Source organism: Anomaloglossus baeobatrachus, chromosome 3, assembly GCF_048569485.1.
Source record: "Anomaloglossus baeobatrachus isolate aAnoBae1 chromosome 3, aAnoBae1.hap1, whole genome shotgun sequence".
NCBI lineage: Eukaryota > Metazoa > Chordata > Amphibia > Anura > Aromobatidae > Anomaloglossus > Anomaloglossus baeobatrachus.
Window position 1 is genome coordinate 359,926,700 of NC_134355.1, and position 22,275 is coordinate 359,948,974.

A 22,275-nucleotide genomic window follows, 5' to 3' on the forward strand; every position below is an offset into this window, starting at 1 on the left:
CTATAACGATCTGATGTACTGTATGTCAAAAGGAGTGTCCTCTTTGCATGTGCTTAGGCAGTATGGGTGCAGATCCCCCATTGTTCTGTATTAAATAGCATAGTTGACAACACATTTTAACATGGTAATCTTCAGGCACCGTATGTCTTTTTCCTTTAGAATGGGTGACAGGACTATCTCTGGTATAAAGTTTCATTTGTCAGAGGTCTAGATATTCATTTTATCCATTAGATTTTATTTTTCATCCTAGGCACTAATTTTCCAATGTGTGAACAGAGACCTATGCATTTGAATGAGTTGTTCCATTCAGGTCCTCCTTTTGACATATTTGGATATCCCAGTCCAGCAATTAATTTTCTCTCTAAGGCTAAGTTCACATTTCCGTTGATTTGTATCAGTCACATGCGTCGCTTGACGCATGTGACTGATGCGCTGTTCAACGCTGTACAACGGATGACAAAGAACAGAATTCTTTGTCGGATTCCGTTGTGTGCGGGGGGGCGGAGTTCGGGGGCAGAGCCGAGCGGGGGGCGGGGCCAGGCGCTGAGGATGTCAGTAGAAGTGCTGCGGTCTGCATGGCTGGGGACAGGTGAGTGTATGTGTGAGTGAGTGTGTGTATGTGCATGTATGTATGTATGTATGTATGTATGTGTGTGCACATGCAAAGTGCGGGAGGGGGCGGAGCCGAGCGGGGGGCGGGGCCAGTTGAGGGTGTCAGTGGCAGTGCTTGTCTGCATGGCTGGGGACAGGTGTGTGTGTGTGTGTGTGTGTACATACATGTGCGGAGTGCGGGAGGGGGCGGGGCCGAGCGGGGAAGTGTCGGCCTCCCTGCACACGTAACCAGCCTAAATATCGGGTAACAGCAAAGCACCCGATGTTTACCTTGGTTACCCGATATTTACCTTGGTTACGGGCCTACACCGCTTAGCGCTGGCTCCTTGCACCGTAACCAAGGTAAATATCGGGTAACCAACCAAAGCTGGTGACGTGTGCAGGGAGCCAGAGAGCATGCGCAGCGAAATCCGACGGATCTCGCTGCTCAAAAAACGTTACATGCTGCGTTCCCCCCGCCCGGCGGTCAGTCGTTCCACGACTGATCAGTCGGGCGGAGGGTGCAACGCAGCATCATCAGTCACAATCCGCTGCTCATACAAGTCTATGGGAGCAGCGGAATCCGCTAAACGGATTCCGCTGTTTACAAGAGCAGCGGATTGTGACTGATAGATTTTAGCGGAAATGTGAACTTAGGCTAAAGAGTAAAAGGAAATTACACATTCTTATCTCATCTTCAGTTTCTCCTGCAAACACCTCCCCTAAAACTGTACATTGCCGAGAATGTTACTGAAGCATACAATTGTGTAATGAAGCATAATAAGTGAAGGAAGGAGCCTTCTAAGGAACTGTGTGTCGGTATGTAAATGTATGCTCAGCGTCTGTCAGCTGCAGGTGTTGTTTTGCTGAATAGCAAACAAACTACAGTTGTCATAAAAGATGCTAAAATACGGCATTCATTGTTTAGCAGAGTACTGCACTTTTGCATTAATATTTTGGTGTGGTGGTGAAAATGGACATTGAGAAATAAGGTGATGGAATGCATAGTAATGAATGAATATTGTTCAAATATGATTTGCTATTTCATCTCAGATTCGCACTATGCGCAGGATGGAGGATACATGTTTGGTCACTGGTAATTGCACTGATCATAAGAAGAAGGGTCCCTAAGTCACTCATTTCTCTTCTGTTGTATGGACGTGTGGTAATGAGCAGTTTCAATGCATATTTGTCACTGCACTATTCAAGGTCTGTGAAAGCCAGGCCAGACGTGGAGTAACCGAGGACTCTGAACTAGAAATAAGCGACCCTTAAAAGTAAAGTTTGGTGTTCTTACCAAACACGGACTTTACAAAAAAAAAACAGAGTTTGAGTTCAGAGCTTGGGTGCCTTACGTATCAAATATTTCTGTGCTCACCCTCCTTCCCCTGAAAGTATTCTGTTTATGGCTGGCTATATGTAGGCGGAGAGCCCAATCAGGGATTTCCATTCTGATTCAGGTCTAGTCCTGGTCCAGAACCAAACATATATAAAGTCTGGCTGAACCCGGTGAACCGAACTTCCATGGGTTTGCTCATCTCTACTCGGGGCTCCCATTTTAGATATTGTGAGAGTCACAGTGATCACAGAGAGTGAGGTGCAGAATTTACAAATGTTATATGAAGGAAATACTGTTCTATTAATTGTAATTTTGCTTGGATATGTTTGCTATCTCCCCTGATTTAGGAAAATTATTTGGTTTTATAAATTATTTGGTTGTTTTTGGACTTATGGCTACCCTCTGTATTAAAATAGTAGTCCCATTTTATGCGCTAGCAAATCATTAGGAAATGTCATACCACTATAATAAGGAGTATCTGACCTCTGTGACAACCATCAATCTTGAGAATGAACCATATGTCATCACTAAACACTGTAGAATTTCATTTATCTATACAAAAATCCATTTTAAACAGACACGAGACTCCAAACATGCCCTCTTCTCATCCGTTTTGTGGATCAGACTTGGCCATTAAAGTCTACGACTATCCATATAAAATGAATGAAACACAAACATTATAATTTGTTCTTCATCTGTAGTTCCTCAGTTTTCACTGATCCTTTCTTAAGACTCAATTAGGAGATATAAGGTCAGGGAACTTACCTGCTTCACAAATGATAAAGAAACAGGTGCATCACTGTAGCAATGCGGGTGACACATGAGAGGAAAAAATATAAAAAATGACACAAAAATGTAACTGTTACATAACGCCAAGTAGAAGAGTACCATGTTGTTTGTTTTATAAGACGCACCAGATTATATTACGTACCCCAAATTTAGGGGAAAAAAAGGGAAAAAAAATATGGGGTCTGTGTTATAATCCTATGGTGTCTTACCAGGGGTGGCAACAGCGGTAGTAGAGTGGGATCACAGGAGGCAGGGGTGGTGGTGTAGTAGGGCGATGCTGCAGGTGGTGCAGCAGGTATCCCAGATGCTCGCTGTGGGCTTTGTGAGGTACGAACAGCCAGAAAATGTCGGCGGTGCAGCTTCAAAGAAATTGCGCCCGTAGACAGCGCGCGTGTAGATTGAGCTATTGGCTGAATGATGAGATCTCATCTGTGCACATCCCACCTTTGGGCACCATTTTACTTTAGTCTATACCTGGAAGATCAAAGGGCAGGAGGTGGCATATGCACATATAAGATATTGAACCAAGAGCTCAATCTGTGCACGCACCGACTCCAGGCACCATTTTTTGAAGCCTGCATCACCAACATTTTCAGGATGGGCCCTGCCTCACCTCCCGCAGCACAGCACAGCGCACAGTCCACAACCTATAGCATTACCCCAGCATCTTGTCATCATTCTCCACTACCCCCCAATAAGCTACATTCGGCTTATAAGACACACCTCTCATTTTTCTCCCACATTTTTGCAAGGAAAAGTGCATCTTATAATCCGAAAAATAAGGTACTTCTTTTCTCCAAATATGTTTCTGTGAACTTTTAAGGGGGGATTTTTATTCAAGGGTAGCCTTTTAATTATATCACTCATGCAAGGAGAAGAAGATGGGTAATATTGCCAGGGGTCGTCAAAGCTACAGAGATGACCGCACTACTGTGTTCATTACTCCAAAGAAATCATTAGAAATTGCGAAAACAGCAGAACTCAGAGTTTTGCGGTCTCCAGACGTTTTGAGCTATGGAAAAAAAACAAGAAAACTGGAACAGAATCTTTTTCAAGCCATTACAATAGGTTAAAGCTGTTTAATCAGAATAATAAAAACTTTCAAACTGGCTAATGTCTTTGGCTATAGACATATTTAGCATATATTCTTGCTGCGTTGCAGGTGAAATCCATGAACTTATCTTCTTGTTCTCTGTGTAGCTATGATCTGAAATACAAATCTTTTTCTTTTTAATTTGTTTTATATTCATTGAAGAGAAAGTTTCTTGACACCTCCAGTAAAGTCGTCTTCAAATACTTTTTGGAAAATTGTAAAACATAAAATCGCAGTATGAAAATAATTTCTACATACTATTTAGTATTATTTGTCCTAATTGGAGAAACTCGAAACATTTATCTTTGCACAACCACCTACGCACAGCAATTTTCAGAATTTTTCTAAGTGTTGGATATGTGTGTTAATATACTGGATTCCATGGCAACTGCTACCTGCTCTGTACACAGCAATAGATATTGCCATGCTGAATGTGGCTACTATAGTGGGCTATGTATTTCTTTATGGAAAAAAAGGGAAATACAGCTCAATTATTTGAAGATTTCATGCCCTAAAAATATAAGAAAAGATGAAAAAACAACGTTTTAGTAAATTTAAGAGGACTGGGTTTAGCAACTACACGTTTCATTGTGAGAGTTTTAGAGCTACATTAAAGGGGTTTTCCCTACTTGGATCACATTGTCTCATTCCCCATGTTTGCCCCCTTTAAAGTAAAAAAGCTTATACTCCCCTCCGGTGCCGGCGCTGTACCATATAATTTTGCATATATTGATTTTTCATAAAAGAAGTTTTGGTTGATTTACTAATTTCTTAATTAAAGAAAACTTTCCAGACAGTATTTTCAGGAACAGAGAAAAGTAAATAGGTGTTTGGGAAATATTAACAGGACAGTGCACTCTTGATAACAACGGCATTAAAGGGAGTCTTTAACTCCTTAATTAATATTAATTATGTATACAGTGATATTAGGGACTTAGCCGCAATACCAATCATATTAGCATTGTACTTGTAAGGGCCCTTTCACATTGTATTATTACTTACGCTCACTGGTCCCGTCGGGGCCTCCATCCGAACCCCCCCGTAAAACTTGTTTTGGACGCATGCGCCGACGGGGCAATTTACTGTAGTGGAGCAGGTGGAGTCACCCTGTGCTCTGTCTTGCACCATTTTCGGACGTATACGCTTTCTGCAGGCGGACACCCAGACATAGTAGACTGCGTCTGGGTGCCCACCTGCAGAAAGTATATATGCTCGAAAATGATGCAAGACAGTGTACACAATGCTCCATCTGCTGCATTATAGTCAATGGCCTCATTGACGCATGCGTCCAAAACTCATTTTGCGGAGGGGTTAGGACAGAAGCTCCAACGGGACCACTGAACATAGGTAATAACGCAATGTGAAAGCAGCCTTAGAGATTTCAGTGCACCAGTGGAGTAGTCAAGAGTTTGGCTCACTCTTATAGCCTCTCATATTTCATTTGAGGACCTTCCCGTGCTTCTGCTTGACAGTGTTGGCTTAAGGCAGGGATTATTGTGTGAACTCTGGATCCATGTGTGCACATGCACACTGCCCCCTCAATGCCAGAGTGTACACAGTATTTGAGTGCATGTTTTCCTCCCTGCTTCATCTCGGTGGAGATTGCTCAGTACAATAATGCACTCAGAAATTTAGTGAGTTGCGTCTGCAGAGTGAAGCCAGGGAGGAGACTGTGCCAGCCACAAGGTGTGCGATCTGGTACTAACACTGTGGATGGCAAGGTTTAGGCAGTGTCTGTGCGCTGTCTATGCATGTGGGCTGAGTTCTAGCAGTGGTCACTCTGGCAAGTGATCACTGTGAACCAGAAGACAGCAAAAGCCCTCAAAATTCAATATAGGTGTGAAACATGGCACCAAACTCTTGGCCATGCCATTGGTGAACCGAAGCCTGATAAGTGACACATTGCTGAAATCTGTGTTTCAGACCCTATTTCCTGCTGTCTTCAGATTTCATAGCAAAAAACTGTGAACAAATTCCCTTTAATTCACTTTCTATTTGAAAAAAATAAGTTTCATTAGTGATGTACTTCCAAGTAATTATATTATGGTCTAAATTTGAAACATACATACTGTACAATTACAACATTATAAAACTACTGTAAATAAGAAAAAATATAAAAAAAAAATTGGTTCAGCTGCTTATAAACAATTTTTTTTTTTATTTTCTATTCTCAGGTCATGCTAGTTGTTAAACTGACATCTGGATGACGGATTTACCCAGGAAAGATCACATTCGACAAGCACTACTGATATAGTGTACTATTAAATGACTGCTTTTGGACCAGCTTCAGGTAAGGAAATATAGACTTTGATATAATGCAAATCTGTTTACCTGCCTACACGCTTGTCAACATACTTTACATATTTTGTAGTGTTATATACCTGGGTTTTTTTTTTCTGGGGGACAGTTTACTTTGCGACTTTTGCACCTCTAATATATGAACAGCTTAGGCCCAATGTATTAGAAATGAGCCAGGACATATCAAAACTGGAATGCCAGCAATTAAATAAGTATACAAAACCACAACTGATACTTTTTCACTATTTCTTCTAAGAAAACATGCCTCCAGTGTATGGGCGGTATGAGCTACAAATTGTGGGGAGACCCTTCACATGGAGAATTTCTCTCGTTCTGCAATTTTTTTCTACAACAGGTTTTTTAATACAATTAGGCAATTGTCCTAGCTCCTATGTCTGTGTGATGTGATATATTAGGGTAACATGGCACTGCTGACAATGCAAAAGTAAGGAGCAGCAGAAATGAAGTCGTTTAATGCTGGATAAAAGGCATTCTTATGCCATCGCTCCTACGGCTTACTCACATAGCTTTTGAGGTTCTTAATGCAAAATCTAAAATATTTCACTTGAATTATTTTCCTTTTGATACTAAATTGGCCAATATAAGAAGCTCTTGTTAAATATGCAATGTTGTTTTAAGTCTGGTTCCAGGGGCCTCTTGACTGATGCATGCTATGGCATATAATTCCTTCTGTAACACTACATTCACACATCCCATAATTTTCGTCCGAGTGTTGTCCATGTAAAAAAACAGACATCACAGAAAACAATAATACCAATGTTATTCAGTTGGGCTGTTCGGATGACCATTTTAATACATGGACCAAATGTCTGTGTGAATAAGTTATTTCAGCATGCACTATTCTCTACCTTATTTCAGAGGAGAACGGCCTAGTCAATCTGTCATCTGTATCGCATTCCATTTTTATTAATGTATTGCCATTGTTACAAAAAGACAGTTGCACTTTGTAGTGCTAAGATATGTGGAACAATGAATATAGGGATATAGACATGCAATACTGCTATGAAAAACATGCAAAAATTGAGATAGTGTACAAACATGGGCAGTTTTATGTGAGCCCAGCAGCCAACGACAAGGCGACCATAACATTGCCATTGTTAACATAGGATACTTTTTTGGGGTCTTGTAAATCGTATTCACTACTGACATATAAAAATGGATAGCATATAGATGACAGACAATAAAGATGAAAATACATTGATGATTTTTCTATATACTCTTGTAAACTTTGCCTAAGGAGGTCAGAGCGGTCAGAACTCTTGTCATGAGTACAGTGGCCACTTGTCTTTTTTTAAGAGTATATTAAGAGACAAGGAACTATATTTTGTGCTGTTTTATCAAAGTAGACAAGCATTGTATGTAAATATACGTAGATAATTGTAGGTGTGCTAGTCGTCGCCGGTCTGCTGGATTAACATAATTCAATGTGTCTAATACACTTGTGGATCTCCGGTTTCCAGGAGTAATTTCTCCAGAATCCACTACAATAATTCAGTTGTCACATATCAAAGCTCTTTTCATATCCAAAAACAAAAAATATGGAGTTGTATGAAGTACATTAAAGGGAATCTGACAGCTGATACATGTTGCCCAAACCATGGATGACGTGTGTCAGCCACTGGCTGTATTATTTCAGTAAGGTATGTTTGATTCTGAAATACTGCAGCGTATCAGAGAAAAACATAGCTTAAGAGCTACAGGCGGGTCCTGGGCGGGTTCTCCCCACCCATGGCCTTGAATTGATAGGTCTTTGCCTATACATGTATTTAGGCAAACACATGTCAAGAACTGTCAGCAGGCAGGGAGAAGCTGCCGAGGACCCGCCTGTTCGACTAGGCTGTCATGCGGCTTGGTCTCCATCCAGCTACCATATTTTTATTTGAAATGCCGCAGCATTTCTGAGTCAAACATACCTGGCTGGGATAATTAAGCCAGTGGCTGATAAATGCTGTCCATGGTTTGGGTAGCATGTATCAGCTGTCAGCTTCCGAAGTAGGAAGCAGTTACCTATACTTTTCTTTTTACAATGTAAGTCAATAGCAAACATATTTATAGGCATACAGTAAATACATTGCAACAAGAATACTTGGCCTCACAGATTTCGGAGGAAATGTCCAATAACTGACTGAGCTCTTCTCAACACGTTGAAGACAGTAAGCATGGCGAATATCATTGCATCTGGATTTCTTCCAGCAGTTCACAGCAGATGCAGGCTAACTCCATCTTCTACCAGTGCACCCAATGTCTGTACCAGGTACCTCTCTGTGAGGCCTCCGACACACATCCATGCCGCCGGTATGTGTTTGGTACGTTTTTGCACGTACCGGCGGCACGGAGACACGTGCATTAATGTTACCCTATGGTAGAAGGCACACACATGTAAAACCACACGGAACGTGTGTCTGTGTCCGTTTGTACGTGTGTGTTTTCCAACACGCTGACATGTCCATCTTTTCTCCGGCATCACGTGTGTCACACGGCCCGCACCCGTACCACACGGATGTAGTGTGGATGCGGTCCCGTGTGACACGCGCCGGAGAAAACTCACGTGTCAGGGAAAAAATAACAAATCTTTACTCACCTTCTCCAGCCCTCTTGTCTCTGCCGCTGTTGCCTCTTGCTGCCGACCGCCGCTCATTATGCTCATTTAATATTCACTTCACTGCGGCCAGAAGCAGCAGCAGCGGGGAGACGACAGGGCTGTAGACTGAAGAGCAGTACCCTGGACAGCAGGAAGGACCACGTGAGTATGCAAATTACCGGTTCTCCGTGTGTTATCGCGTATAGCACACGGAGAACACACGTGGCCCGCACGTACCAGAGACACGTACTTACCTACACGCAACACGCAGGGAAAATATGTGTCTCACGACACGTGCGTGATTTTCACGTCAGTGTGGCAGAGGCCTGAGGCAAAGTAATTATATTATTATCTTGTTTTCTGCTAGCGTCCCAGTGTTCTGTAAGAAGATACTTTTCTCGTCCTGTCATTTTGGATTAAGTGTCCCAGCTTCATAAAATGAGCTGTTGCTATTTTGCAGTTATCGTAGCTGATAACATCACAGGTTCATTTTCTCATTTCTATATCTTAAGGCGTAGAAAGAAGTTGTTAAAACTATGCACATTTTGTTTTTATTAATTGTAGTCAAGTATTATGTTGTTATTATGTGTAAATAAAAGAGATATCGGCCGAGAGCATGCAGTCACAGCAGATCATCTGATGGTAAGTATAATGTTCACATGACATCAGGCTAAACTTAGGAATGGCCACATTAGTCCGGCTGTCAATTGGCTGCTACAGATTGATGACTTTTAAAGTCTAGGATTCCCCTCTGCTGCTGGTGGCTCGGTGGTTGGTGACTCAAGATATTAAACTTACTGCTGTGACTCAGGCTTCAACAATGTACTGTATGCTGCGGCGTGAAACTCAAACTGCATTCTTTCTCCCTGCCATAGCCTCCCATTAAATACACGCAAGCACAGGAGGAAAGCAGCTTTCCTCATGAGGGCTGTGAGTTTTGTTTTGTTAATTATTTGCAATTGCTTTTATTAGGATCGGTTTCAGTTGCTAAGGGGCATAAAAGAAAACCCTCTGTGCCTGCTGTCTGCTGCAGTTTAATTACTGAGGTGTGCTATGCTCTGTAAACGCCACATTGTTTTACTGGCTTCCCACATCTGGTGCTATTCTGAGTAATAATGGTTATGCTGCAAAGAATGAGCAAGTGGTAGCTTAACCCCTTCCGGCCACGCAGCGTCGGTCTGGCCCACCATGACACGGGACGATTCTCTTGTGGGCGTAGGTCCTTAGTGGGCCTCCAAGCCAGACGAAGAGGGGGCCCACTGGTAAATTTTGCTTGGTCATTAAAATTGCCACTGGCCGGTAGGTCAGCAGCTGACGTTAGCGTGAGGCCCATGGCAATGACGTCCTGTCAGTGCTGACATCAGCTGCCGGCCTCTGATACGCCGGTGCCATTGTAACAACATTACCGGATTTGCACAAGCAAGATGCTGATCGGGAATTGGAGCAAGATGAGTATGTGATGATTTTATTTTCTATGCTTTTTTTCTACATGTCCTAGTATATAGAAGGCTATGTGAGTGTGCATACAATCTATAGGGGACTATGTGGGGGCTCATGTTGTTTATTGGGGGCTATGTGGTGGCTACTACTGTCTATAGGGGAGTATGTGGGGCTCATACTGTATATTGGGAGATGTGTGGGCTTATACTGTATATGGGGGTTTGTGTGGGCTTGTACTGTATATAGTGGGGTCATGTAAGGGCTTATACTGTATATAGTGTGGTTATGTCGTGGCTAATACTGTCTATAGGGGAGTATGTGGGGCTCATACTGTGTATGGATAGATGTGTGGGCTCATACTGTATATGGGGATTTGTGTGTGCTCATACTGCATATAGTGGGGCCATGTGGGGGCTTTTACTGTATATAGTGGGGCTATGTGGTGGCTAATGCTGTCTATAGAGGAAACAACCAGAGGAGAAAAAACTCCCAAATCCAGCTGACCGCATGCCTTTAGAAGTCCTTATGATGGTGCACGGAGATTCTTGAGCCAAGAGAGGTAACCATAAAGATTCAAAGGTCTAGCAGCACATCCATAAAAAATGATGAATTTTATTATTCCATATATAATATGTTTAAAAGGACAAAAAGACGCGTTTCGGGAACAACCCTTGTTCACGGTGCGTGAACAAGGGTCGTTCCCGAAACGCATCTTTTTATCCTTTTAAACATTTTATATATGGAATAATAAAATTCATCTTTTTTTATGGATGTGCTGCTGGACCTTTGAATCTTTATGTCTATAGAGGAGTATGTGGATCTCATACTGTATATAGGGAGATATGTGGGCTCATACCGTATGTGGGAATTTGTGTGGGATCATACTGTATATAGGACACTATGTTAGGGCTTATGCTGTATATAGGGAGGCTATGTGTGGGCTCAAACTCTATTTAGGGAGAGTATGTATAGGCTCATACTGTATATATTGAGGTTATGTGAGGGCTCATGCTGTTTATAGGGTGAGCTCATACTTTATATAGGGGGTTATGTGATTGTTAATACTGTCTATAGGGGACTAGACTTGCTTTGAGTAATGTCGTGTCCACTAGTCGGGTTTTGGCCGGGATTATGCATATCAGATGCTTGGCCACCGTTCCCAGCCCTGACACCGCCAAATCCTTGCAGCGCGTGATGTGAACATTCACAAGTCTGCAGTCACTTAGAGTAAAGGCCACTTTACACACAGAGATAAATCTGTGGCAGATCTGTGGTTGTAGTGAAATCATGGACATATTGTTCCATTTGTACACAGCCTCAAACCTGGCACTGATTGTCCACAATTTCACTGCAACCACAGATCTGCCGCAGATTTATCGCTGTGTGTAAAGTGGCCCTAAGACACAAAGTGACTGCAGAGTTTTCATTACAGACCAGTCAACCCCTTTCTCATTGTTACAGGATTGGGAAAAATTATTAAATAAAGGGGCCTAGTATGAGGGACATACATTATTAGTTTATCGTGGTATTTGGGGGACATAATTACTGTAGGGGACAATTAGGAGACATTATAACTGCTCTAATATATTTTAGGGCTTGCTTACAGTGGCGTATATGTTCTCTCATGCTAGAGTATTGGGTGGAATATGCTAATGACACTCAAACTCTGCTGTGTGAGCCGAGTGTCATTCACTGTGCTCCGGTTCTCTTGCATGCGAGAATCAGATAACAGGTGCGGAGAAAGTGGAGAGATTATTTTTTTCACGGCGTATATCAGACTGCACTCGGATGTTAGGCTGCTTTCACACTACGTTTTTTTAGCATGCGTCATAAACGTTTTTTTGCTGCAAAAGCGGATCCTGTTTTTGCAAAGAAAAACACATGCAAACGCATCTGTTACTTTGCAAGATCCTGTCACTTTAAGTTTATGGGCGGGCATTGCAGTCATGTGATCGGGAGTGAGGGGAACTGAACGTGAAAGACTGGGAGCCGACATCTGACAGCTGCGGAGGCTCGTAACCAAGGTAAACATCGGGTAACTTGCTTGGATACCCGATATTTACCTTGGTTACGAGCGTCTGCAGCTGCTAGGAGCAGGGCTGCCTGCTCCCTGCACACATAACCAAGGTAAACATCGGGTAACTAAGCCCGCGGTTACCCGATATTTACCTTGGTTACGAGTGTTCTCCGCTCTCAGGCAGGGGAGAGAGGGTAGAATGGGAGGGGGAGAGAGAGACTGATCACACGAGGCTGGTTTCTGGGCATGCTCAGTAGAGCAAGCAGGATCCTGTCTATCAGCATGCCAGCATTCACATGCGTTTGCGTGCAGTATAGTCAGGATCCAGCAATTTGCAGTATTTGTACGCAGCTCAAAAACGCTACAAGTAGCATTTTTGAAAAAAGTTAAAAAACTGCAAGTCGCTGGATCCTTACCATAACGCACACAAACGCATGTTGACGCGAGTCCATTGCAAATGCATTGAAATGAAAACGCATTTGCACTAGATCCGTTTTTGAGTTAAAAAAACGTTCAGGACGCATGTTAAAAAAACGTAGTGTGAAAGCAGCCTTATTCAGCAGTTTTTTTTGTCATGATGAATCGGCATGAGGAAAAAAGCATTGGTTGGCACTGCCCCATACTATCACATTGGCGTGAGTGCTATCTGATAAAACATCAGGCAGCACTCATCCGAGTTATACATAAATGGAACTGAGCCCTTATTTTGAGGATACAGTTTTCCATAAGGGGAACAAAGGCAGGTCTTCTAAGGCTGAGTTTGCACGTTGCTTTTTTGCTGCGTTTGGTGCAGATTATATATACCATTTTTCTACAGTACGTGTTTAATAAAGTTAATTTAATTCACCAAAAAAAGCAACAAAAACACATGGTTGCATTAGTTGCAGGATGTTTGCACACTCAGTGTTTTATATGGTGAAAAGCAATAGAAAAATGCTGAAAGAGTTAACATGCTGCAGTTTTCAAAAATGCCGCAGTTTTCCAATTCAGTATTTATGAAGCTCATAGCTTTTGCTGGTACTGTAAAAAGCAACTTTTAATTAACATTAAAAAAGCAACAAGTGAGCATAGCCTTACGGTGCAGGGCGGCACCATGTCGCTTTTTTTTATCTGGCGCTCTGCACCGATGAAGAAGAAAAGGAAAGATGAATGATTTCAACTAGAAATGTCAATGGAAAGTCAGTGTATCACATGTACACTAACACTATACAGAATCTAGTATATACAGAGCTCATGTGCATAATGTCACTGGTTATCTCTTTATTACCTGTACACTGTTCACTCTATAGAGAATCCTGTATTTAATAGGGGTAATATTAGTATTGTTATTATTATTGTGGTTTCTATTCATGGTCAGTATTATATTATTTGTTTCTATGCAGTGATATGATGTGGTTTGATCATGGTTTGGTGGTATGTATCCCTTATTTATGATATTATTCAGTCACAATGTGGTGGTAATAGGTGGTCTGGTCATAGTTTGGTGGTATTTCTCTCTTGTATATGGTACTATTCAGTCACTGTGGTAGTAATATATGGTCTGGTCACAGTGTGGTGGCAATTGTCCCTTGTATGTGGTATTATTTGGTCACTGTGATCTAGTCATAGTGTGGCGGTATTTGTCCCTTGTATGTGGCAATATTGGTCGGTATAGTGGATTGTACTGTCTGTAGAGGCCATTTTTTTGGTCTGATATTACTTAATAGAACGTTATTTCTTTCCATTAAAGATTAAAGAGAATCTGTCACCAGGTTTTTGCCACCTAATCACAGATTAACATAATGTAGAGACAGAGACCCTGATTCCAGCGTTGTTTCACTTACTGGGCTGCTTAGTGTAGTTTTGATAAAATCACTGTTAATCAGCAGTATATTATCATTAGATAACTACTTGGTGTGCTGCCAGGTAGTCCAGTATATTCATGAGCTCTTTATAACTGCTAGACCTGCAGCAGAGAAAACATGGATTTTATCAAAATCACAGCAAACAGCTCAGTAATAGAGTTGAGTGAGTAACTTACTATTCGTACTCACTATACTCCTAACGTGTACTGTCTGATACTCGCGTATTCATTCCGAATAGCATGGGCAATGCAAGTCAACTGGGGAAAACTTGCAAAGTAACGAGTAACTGAATGGCGGACTATTTGCTACTCGCATGAATAGTACGACATTCAGGTTACTCGTTACTTTGCGAGTTTTTCCCAATTGACTTGCATTTCACACGCTATTCGGAACGAATACTCGAGTATTAGACAGTACTCGTTATGAGTATAGTGAGTACGAATAGTTAGGCAGTCACTGAACTCTACTCAGTAAGAGACACATGGCTGGAATCAGGATCTCTGTATCTACATTATGCAGCTCTCAGATGAGGTAGCAAAAATCTAGTGACAGATTCCCTTGAAATACTTAGAAGTTTAACCCCTCTCTGTCCTGTGAATATTACACTGTGGTAGAGATGCAGTTATAGAGGTCCTCCGTTGAAAACACAAGTAATCACCTCTCCACAGTATCTGATAACTTATTGATTGGTGGGGATCCGGCTGATGTGACTCCCATCGATCGTTAGCATGGGGAACTTTTATCTCAATCAGACTGAAGCTTGTGTTTGATCACTGATCCACTCATTCCCTCAGTGGCTGTGAATGCCGCACTTGCCTTTTTCTGGCAATCCCAAAGAGGATGAATGGAGCTGTGGTCAGTAATCCCACTTGCCGCTGCATTTTATAAAGGGGATAAAAGTGTCTTGTCAGAGAAAAAAGTTCCCCATTCTTCCAATCGATGTGGTTTCCAATGGTCGGATTCCACCAATTAATAAGTAATCACTGATGCTATGGATTGGTGATAACTTGTTTTCACCAAAGAACCTCTTTAATGCAAACTACTGTAATTGTACATCCCAGTTATTGTGTGTGCTTAGTAGATGTGCAGGAGTCTCCTGTATTTTACTGTCAACACTCCACTCTAATGGGGATAACCACCAACAGGTATTTTGCATGTATAGCTGTAGAGTGGGCCCCTAGAAACAATACCTTTGTGGGCCCCAGACCCCCCAGTCTGACTTTGCCGCATATAGAGTGGGCTCAGAAGCTCAGCCCACTCCACACAAGGTAGATTCTGACTTTATTTGGGCTCCTTCAGTTTTTCTTCTACAAGTGCTATCTGTATTTGCAAACTATAGATCCGTGAAAAAAATCAAACAGCACTCAGATGTGTTTTTTGTACTGTACATTTTTAACAGACTATTTGACAGGAGAAGCTTGAAAAGCAAGCTCCAACACTGCGGTAAACCATGCCGCTATTAATCACACGATGCGATGGCGGGGTGCCAATGAATCACCATGTTGCCAGTTTTGATAGGAGATTGTGATTAGGACTAATGTATTGCAGTATGTACTACAAAGTGATCCCCGGTTCAAATCTGTATGGGGACTAAAACAAATTTCAAAATGAAAAAAGTTTCTAAAAAAAAAACCCCATAAAATCTGGAATCACTCCACTTTTCCTTATGTAAAAAATAAAAAGAAAAAATAAGAAAAACTAGCAATTTTGGTGTCATTGTGACTGTAACAATCAAAGTCTATCAAAGTACATAATTGTTTATTCTGGATGAGAAATGTCTTAAAAAAAAATTAAATCACTCAAATTGACTTTTTTTGTCACAGAAACAGCCAGAAAAAAATTAATAAAAGCGATTAAATCGTAGTATGTACTTCAAAATGGTACTAATCTACCACAAAAAGTCGTTTTTTTTATGTAATATGGCTCCGTCAACAATAATCTAAAATAGCCGTGAGTCTCAGAAAAGGATGATATAAAGTACATTTTTTTACAAAGTTCAGAATTTTTTTAAACCACTGAAATAGTAAAAACAAACTATCCATGACCTGGAAAATCATGTCTGTCATGTCATTTTTACCACATAATTAACACCCTAAAAACAAAACCCAAACACTGATGAAAGAATTACCGTACATTTTTTATTACCATTTTACCTAAATAGGATTTTTTTCTTTTTTCCTTAGTACATTATATGGTATAATTAATGGCGTCATTAAAGGGATTGGCCACTATTCTCTTTATTGGTGGTGACAGCTGGTTGTCTTATTGATCAGCTGTTACCAGTGGCAGAGTTGGCCACAAATTTTCACAAATAGGGGGCAAATCTGCAGTACCCACAGCCAATATAGTTTTGATTAAGCTGCTGCGTTCTGGGAGCATCCGAGAACTCCTGGCCACTGCCACCAATGGTATCAAACTCCATCAATCAGATATTAATGACCTACCCTAATCATGGGCCTTCAATAAAGAAAAATACTGTTTAAGGTTAGAGCTACACGTCGACATGTGTGAAAAGCTTAGCGGCAAAAACATTTTTGCAGCTTGCCTACAACTTGCTGTTGGTCAACTACTATAAGCCACGTGCACACGTTCAGTATTTGACGAGTTTTTTACCTCGGCATTTGTAAGCCAAAACTAAAAGTGGGTAAAAAATGCAGATGCTGTGCTCATATTTCTGTTATACGTTTCCTCTGTCTCAGTCCTGGCTTTACTCTTAAGGTGACTTTACACGCTACGAGATCGCTAAAGCGATCTCGTTGGGGTCACGGAATTTGTGACGCACATCCGGCCGCTTTAGTGATGTCGTTGCCTGTGACACCTATTAGCGATTTTGAATCGTTGCAAAAATGTTGAAAATCGCTAATCGGTGACATGCCCCCCTTTTCCCAAATATCATTGCTGCTGCAGTAACGATGTTGTTCCTCGTTTCTGCGGCAGCACACATCGCTACGTGTGACAACGCAGGAACGAGGAACCTCTCCTTACCTGCGTCCTGCCAGCAATGAGGAAGGAAGGAGGTGGGCGGGATGTTCGTCCCGCTCATCTCCGCCCCTCCGCTTTGATTGGGCGGCCGCTTAGTGACGTCGCTGTGACGCTAAACGAACCGCCCCCTTAGAAAGGAGGCGGTTCAGCGATCACAGCCATGTCGCTAGGCAGGTATGTGCGTGTGACGCTGCCGTAGCGATAATGTTCGCTACGGCAGCGATCACCACATATCGACCGTACAATTTAGGCGGGTGCTATCATGCTCGACATCGCTAGCATCGGCTAGCGATGTCGGAGTGTGTAAAGCGGCCTTTAGGCCATGTGCCCATGGTAGCTTGCTTCTGTGGATTTTGCAGCGGAAAACCTGCGGATTTATCTGTTTTTTCCAGATAAATCCGCAGGTTTCAGCAAGTACAGACACTCTCCATGTTATCTTATGGGACATGGGGAGTGTCTGTATCCACTCTGCGGAATGTGCGGCTGCGGAATATGCTGTGGATGTCCCGCAGCCGCACATAACTGCTTGTCAATTATTCCTGCAGAATTACCTGCGGAAATCCCGGCCCTCCACTATAGAGATAGAGGTCGTGACGTCCGCAGGTAAATCGCATGAAAGTCCGCAGGTTTACTGCAGCTATACAGTTATATGAAAAAGTTTGGGCACCCCTATTAATGTTAACCTTTTTTCTTTATAACAATTTGGGTTTTTGCAACAGCTATTTCAGTTTCATATATCTAATAACTGATGGACTGAGTAATATTTCTGGATTGAAATGAGGTTTATTGTACAAACAGAAAATGTGCAATCCTCATTTAAACAAAATTTGACCGGTGCAAAAGTATGGGCACCCTTATCAATTTCTTGATTTGAACACTCCTAACTACTTTTTACTGACTTACTAAACCACTAAATTGGTTTTGTAACCTCATTGAGCTTTGAACTTCATAGGCAGGTGTATCCAATCATTAGAAAAGGTATTTAAGGTGGCCACTTGCAAGTCGTTCTTCTATTTGAATCTCCTATGAAGAGTGGCATCATGGGCTCCTCAAAACAACTCTCAAATGATCTGAAAATAAAGATTATTCAACATATTTGTTCAGGGGAAGGATACAAAATATTGTCTCAGAGATTTAAACTGTCAGTTTCCTCTGTAAGGAAATGGAAGAACACAGGTACAGTTCTTGTTAAGCCCAGAAGTGGCAGGCCTAGAAAAGTATCAGAAAGGCAGAGAAGAAGAATGGTGAGAACAGTCAAGGACAATCCACAGACCACCTCCAAAGACCTGCAGCTTCATCTTGCTGCAAATGGTGTCAATGTGCATCGGTCAACAATACAGCGCACATTGCACAAGGAGAAGCTGTATGGGAGAGTGATGCCAAAGAAGCAGTTTCTGCAAGCACGCCACAAACAGTCGCCTGAGGTATGCAAAAGCACATTTGGACAAGCCAGTTACATTTTGGAAGAAGGTCCTGTGGACTGATGAAACAAAGATTGAGTTGTTTGGTCATACAATAAGACGTTATGCATGGCGGCACAAAAACACGGCATTCCAAGAAAAGTACTTGCTACCCACAGTAAAATTTGGTGGAGGTTCCATCATGCTTTGGGGCTGTGTGGTCAATGCCAGCACCGGGAATCTTGTTAAAGTTCAGGGTTGCATGGATTCAACTCAGTATCAGCAGATTCTTGACAATAATGTGCAAGAATCAGTGACGAAGTTGAAGTTACGCAGGGGATGGATATTTCAGCATGACAATGATCCAAAACACCGCTCCAAATATACTCAGGCATTCATGCAGAGGAACAATTACAATGTTCTGGAATGGCCATCCCAGTCCCCAGATCTGAATATCATTGAACATCTGTGGGATGATTTGAAGCGTGCTGTCCATGCTCGGCGACCATCAAACTTAACTGAACTGGAAGTGTTTTGTAAACAGGAATGGTCAAATATACCTTCATCCAGGATCCAGGAACTCATTAAAAGCTAAAGGAAGTGACTAGAGGCTGTTATTTTTGCAAAAGGAGGATCTACAAAATATTAATGTCACTTTTATGTTGAGGTGCCCATACTTTTGCATCGGTCAAATTTTGTTTAAATGCGGATTGCACATTTTCTGTTAGTACAATAAACCTCATTCCAATCCAGAAATATTACTCAGTCCATCAGTTAGGCCGGGCCACACGGGGACTACTGCTATCCACTTGCATGACACTTGGCTCGTGCTGGCAGTACAGCAGAGCCGAGTTTCATGCGTGTGTCCTTGCTACTGAGGTCCGTTCGTGCGAGCAGACCTCAGCTGCGGGGGGAGGGCCGGCACTCAGGAGGGGAGGGATTTCTCTCCCTCTCTCCTGCGTAGCCGGCTATTGCCATTCTCGCACTGCACTAGCGGTACACCGGTGTACCGTGAGTGCAGTGCGATTTTTCTCTCGTCCCATTCACTTGAATGGGTGCGAGAGAAAGAGTCTCGCATTACAATCGCAGCATGCTGTGATTGTTTTCTCAGTCCGATTAGGGCTGAGAAAATAATCTCTCATGTGTGCTGACACACAGGCTAGAATTGGTCCGAGGGGAATGCGATGTTATATCGCACTCCACTCGCACTCTTTTTCTCGCCGTGTGGCTTAGGCCTTATTAGATATATGAAACTGAAATAGCTGCTGCAAAAACCCAAATTGTTATAAAGAAAAAAGGTTAACATTAATAGGGGTGCCCAAACTTTTTCATATGACTGTATCGCTGTACTATCGCAGCTAAAAATAGCTGCGGATGCCGGCGGGCAGCTGCGGTAAACCTGCGGCCGTACCTGCGGATATATCCGCAGGTACGAGCTCCCGTGGGCAAATAGCCTTACAAATACTGAGATAAAAAACTCACCAAATGCTCAATGCGTGAGTTCTGTTCATTTTTATTAACCCCTTAGGCCATGTGAACACGTTGAGTGTTTGGTGAGTTTTTTTTACCTCAGTTTTTGTAAGCAAAAACCAGGAGTGTGGTAAGAAATGCAAAACTGGTGCTCATGTTTCTGTTATTCTTTTCCTCATATTGTACCACTCCTGGTTTTGGTTTCAATCTCCTGAGGTAAAATATCACCAAATACCACATGAGGTATTTTTACTCCTGTGGTATTATTACTCCTGAGGTAAAAAGCTCACCAGATACCACATGAGGTATTTTTACTCCTGTGGTATTATTACTCCTGAGGTAAAAAGCTCACCAGATACCACATGAGGTATTTTTACTCCTGTGGTATTATTACTCCTGAGGTAAAAAGCTCACCAGATACCACATGAGGTATTTTTAGTGCTGTGGTATTATTACTCCTGAGGTAAAAGCTTGTGGCATGTGGCCTTAAGGACTAGGGTGAAAGGCCATTTGCATATGCAGAATATGAAGCATGGAGTGATCAGATAATGATGGCTTCCCTCTTCTTCTTGGTTCCACCATAGAAAGTTGACATTTTGCATGGATAAATTTGCTATGTTATGATATATTCTGCATGGACAGGCATAGAAAAATATATATATAATTTTCTTCTAATGGTAAAGAACCTGTTCGATATATAGTGCTAACTTCAAGTAAGGCTTCACTAAGACATCTGTGTTGAACATATGTGGTCTATCCGTGTTTTTCATGGATACAATATATACCCAGACTGTGTGTCTGTGCAAAACTCATGGAGACATGTCCTTGTTTTCCAGAATCATGGTTGATAAGGACAAATACAAGTCTATGGGTTTGTGAAAAAAAACCAGCATACAGTGTGCAGTCCCTGTGCTGTCTAGCATTGGAAAGCATAGGAGAAGCTTTGTAATTTATTTATCCATACGAGATGATCATTGATGACCCACTGATTGTAAAAACAGACACACAGACAGTACCCGCAGATCCAAATCACTGATCCAAAGCACTAATGGCACCAATACTATTTTTTTGCAGACATGAATAATCCTGACATCTAATCAAGGCCTAACATATTAATTTGTTGTATTATCGACAGAGTATTTTCATAATCTGACTAGCACCAATCTTAGATGATCTCAGGGCTGCCAGACGTGCCAGATTATTGAACGTTTTGGATTGATTTGAATTGCTGGTTTATTTGGATTGCTACAAGCCAGATAGGAGTCTTACGGTAAACTACTTTACATCTTTCTTGTTGTCTATAGTTAGTGTGAAAATAATCCAAAAAGAAAATGTGTAACATTTGGCTCGAGTATATCTGTCATGTAGAGTACATAATATAGCGATGTAACAAGTGGTGTGTCATTTTATAGGCAGAACTAGTTATCTACCCGACTATTAAACTGAGTGTGACACTTCAACATTTCAGCACAATAAAGCCTTTGTGAATGTCATCCGCCTGCTTGTGTCAGTCCGGCTCGAGTCATCAGTGCTGAATAAAAGTGACATAGTGGCGCAAGATATTTATTGTATAGCAAAAACTATGTACAAATTAGGTGGATACATAAAATCAAGATTTCCATAAATTCCACCTTCAATGGCATGTATTGTATATACGGTATGTGGGTGTGTACATGTGTATGTATAAGTTTGTGTGTATACGTGTTTGTGTATATGCGTGTGTATGTATTTGTGTGTGTATGCGTGTGTATGTGTGTATGTATTCTTATGTATGTATTTGTGTATGCATGTGTGTGTATGTATGTTCCCTTGTGTATGTATGTGTGTGTGTGTGAGTGTAATGCATCGATCACTGACCAGATACAATATATTCCAGGCTGCTGTTTTTCTTTTCGCTTTTATTTGGTTCATTGTTGAAATTCTATCCATGTTAAGCCACGAAGCTGATGTAATTTATAGTGAATGTGCTTTTTTCACTTTCCAGGGGAGGGTTTGAGGGTTTTTTTTTTTCTCAATGTGAAACAAGTGTCAAGGGCGCCTCAGCAACTCTTGCATCTGCCAAGAATGTGCCTATTTTTAAACACTGGGGATCAAATATCAGCAATGCTGGTTACAAATCCTTATCTGTGTGTACGAGGAAGCCCTCCTCTGTGTAGTCTACAAATGGGAATGCCTCTACTTGCCTTGTTTACACTGCAGCTCTCTGCATTCTTCAGTAATTATAGTAATGGAACTAGAGGGAAAAGGGGGACGGGAGGACAGGATGCTATATGAGGTAAAGTTTGCTTTCAAAGTTGGTGAATGAAAAGGAACTCTGTCTGGGAAAGTAGTTTAAAAGAAGGAAGGGAGGGAGAGAGTTTCATCCACACAGGGAAATACTCTTTGCTTTACATCTATTTCACTGCATAGA

General features: G+C 41.7%; 1 protein-coding gene across 1 annotated transcript in view; it reads left to right on the forward strand.

Moving 5' to 3' along the window:
- Positions 1 to 22,275, forward strand: part of BACH2 (BACH transcriptional regulator 2) — a 367,373-nt gene that overhangs the window by 62,851 nt on the left and 282,247 nt on the right. Inside the window, exon 2 of the mRNA XM_075340126.1 lies at positions 5,987 to 6,102. The gene's annotated coding sequence lies outside the window, so the exon portion shown is untranslated. The remainder of the gene's footprint in view (positions 1 to 5,986; positions 6,103 to 22,275) is intronic.